The sequence below is a fragment of the Sinocyclocheilus anshuiensis genome, unplaced genomic scaffold (genome assembly GCF_001515605.1).
Source record: "Sinocyclocheilus anshuiensis isolate Anshui unplaced genomic scaffold, SAMN03320099.WGS_v1.1 scaffold997, whole genome shotgun sequence".
In the NCBI taxonomy this organism is placed as follows: domain Eukaryota; kingdom Metazoa; phylum Chordata; class Actinopteri; order Cypriniformes; family Cyprinidae; genus Sinocyclocheilus; species Sinocyclocheilus anshuiensis.
In genome coordinates, this window is record NW_015555715.1 from 938,660 (window position 1) to 941,777 (window position 3,118).

Sequence of the window (3,118 nt, forward strand, 5' to 3'; positions counted from 1 at the left end):
ATATATATATATATATACACACACACACACACACACAATATATATATATATATATATATATATATATATATATGGACGATTTTTAGTGGCACTTTTCACGTGTATGTCATTCACAATGTTCTGAAACATGAGGCTCATGACAGAATAAGTGAAAAAGACCTCAAAAACAGGGTTCTATTAACTATTAATGTGTCCACAGGACGTTGCCATATTCTTCTCCATCATGTCAGCACCTACCTTCCTCTTCCTCACTAGTTCTCCCTGCAGGTGGTTGATCTGCAGGAAGGAGCCGCTGGCACTCAGTGCACTCACGGGTCGGACCGCACGTACAGGTCTTCGAGGAGGGTGCGTAGGTTTCGAAACTCCTTTAATCTCCTCGATGCTTTCGAATCGGCCGCTCATGTTGTTGCTGCTGTGAGAAAGGAACTTAAAAGTACCGCTGTCTGAAGCAGGGGTCTTCAGTAAAGTCAGAGCCTGGAGCTCTCCATGAGAGCTGGCCCTTAGGGCCATCGCTCTGACTGGACGCTGAAACCAGATTCAAACTTCAAACTATGAGCCGTTTTGAAATGTTTACTCCTCCTGCTGACCCAAAGTCCCTGTAGACATGAATGCACTGGGAACTAAGGAGACTCACCAATGTGCAGCCTAGATCAATTATTTATGAGGAAATGTTATACCAACTCACAGGGAGCAGAAACTCTATGCTACCACAAGGGATCAAACACAGCTCATCTCATCCTTGATTGCACCATAGTGCCTCTCACTAGGGTTAGCAGCATATTGGTAATGATGCCAGGATTGAAGACTGACTAGATTTTTACATTTTCTGAAGAAATTGTGACTGGTGTTTACCAAGAAAATCCTACTAGCAAGATGCTAAGTTGTTAAGGGTGGTTCCTCAAAAGTGTCTGTGATATTCTGATCATTACATATGTCTCTTGGAAATTCCCCATTTTATCATCCACCAGGCAAAATTGATGAACCTGATCACTTAATAGCACACCTCTCCATAAAATAAACCACAGTATTTGAGGTATCATTCATGTTTGAACAATACTTAAGATCAATACTTATGGTTATTTAGCAAGCACCATTATTTAATACATTATATTATTACATGGGTCTCTAAAATACTCGATTCTGATTGGTCAATAACACCATTTAGTGATCTGATATATTTCTGTTGTCAGTGGCAACACTGTATATCAGTCTATGCTACTTTCGTCCCTCATATCACACCGCAGACTCACTCTCTCTCTTGTTTTATACAAACACAACTGGCGCCATCTTACATCTCAGGTATTGATTGTAGTAAAAATTACCTCAGATTTCAGTGTTATTATTATTGCAATCAGTGCTGGTCCCAGAATTCTGGGGGCCCTGAGCAAAACTTTGTCAATGGGTCCCTGTGATGCTGATTCTTATTAAAGTTACTAAAGTAATTCAGTGAAGAGCAGTGAATGATTGTCTCATTTTCTTTTGTTGTTTGATTAATGACAGAGACAGCAGCAGGTTTATTAGGCTGCTGTCACTTTAAGACCAAATATACTGACAAGCATTCAGTTACTTTCCCAACAGTTTATGCTTACTTTAGACATAGTAACTGACTGACTTTTGACATATTTTTGTGTGTATTTGTTCCTTTAAGCACACACTGAAGCCCAAAGTAGCCCATACTTGTCCGTACATGTTTCACTCCATCTTGGATCACGCGCACAGAAAGCCACCTGGGGAACAGGGTCTCTTTCGCAGCTCAATACACTTTTAACTCTTTTTTAGTACGGAGTTCATCCAGCAAGTGATTGTCTATTACGAAAGTTATGTTAAATGTTTTAACTGATTTGGATGATATGTGAAGGGCAGTAGTGCACTGCTTTAAAGGAAAGGAACTGATTTTGGCCAAAACCAAAACCAAAACTACAATTCTATTAATTCTATTATTAAAATTCTATGCACAGCCATAATCATTAAATCATCATAAGCAATGGGGCCCCCTGGTGTTTCGGGGGGCCCTACGCAACTTGCATATTTTGAGTATAGGGAGAACAGCACTGATGCAATATTGTTGCAGTTTTTGTCTGTTGCTTAGCGGGTTGTTTTGCACATTATAAGGGGTTTTTGCATTCCACTCTGCTCCTTTTCCATTGTTTTTCTATGTTAACATGCACTAGAGGGATGTTTGACCGTTGACCTCAACTTTTAAAAAACGTCCTGGCCTGTATCTCACGTTTTTAAATGCAAAAACGTGTCCTGTTTGAATGGTTCCTAATGGACTTTTTTTTTCTTAGAGGACGTTTAACCCTCTACCGCACGCATTATGATAGACCTATAGAAAAAAATATTCTTTTCTTTTCTAAGAATGGCTTAACTTGAAGTGCTGTAAAAAAAAAATTTGGAAAAAAATATTATTTTAAGGTACTTTATGATATGTTGCCATACGTCAACAGCATACAATAGTGGATCTAACTTAGAATAAGTGTAAGCTTACTTATAATTAATATTTTTCCTCAGAAATTTTGTTTGTGTTGATTCAATTGGTGCTATTATAAGCTTTAACACAGTACTTACTTATAATTGACACCTTATACATACTTTCCAACAACTTGTGCTTTTATTTATTCTATTCTTTTTTTGCTGAATAATGATTTATAATTGTTTTAATTTCATTACATGTTTCATGAATATTATTTAAACTGCAAATTTATACAGTTAAAACAAATATAATACTGTATATAATGTATCATAAAACACTGACATAAAACCAAAAACATTGCAGTTCATGAAAATTCAGCATTATGCAAGCCCCCCCATCCCCCGACAAGAGACGGCAGTCTGTCAGAAATCTCTCCACAGAAAAAAAACTGCATGTCATGTGACTTAATCAAAGTACTTCATTGGCTAAACTAAGGTCTTCTCTTTCCAACAAAAAAAAAGAGAATCTTAAAGAGACAGTGGCAAGGAAATTAACACAAAGAGTATGTTGCCATATGGCTATACCATGCGGTAGAGGGTTAAGGCCATTTCGCGATTTCAATCATCACACAGTAACCAGCAACAATCACCCCTTCCTCTTCTCATTGAAGACATGCGATGCAGTCCTAAACAGTCTCTCGCTGTC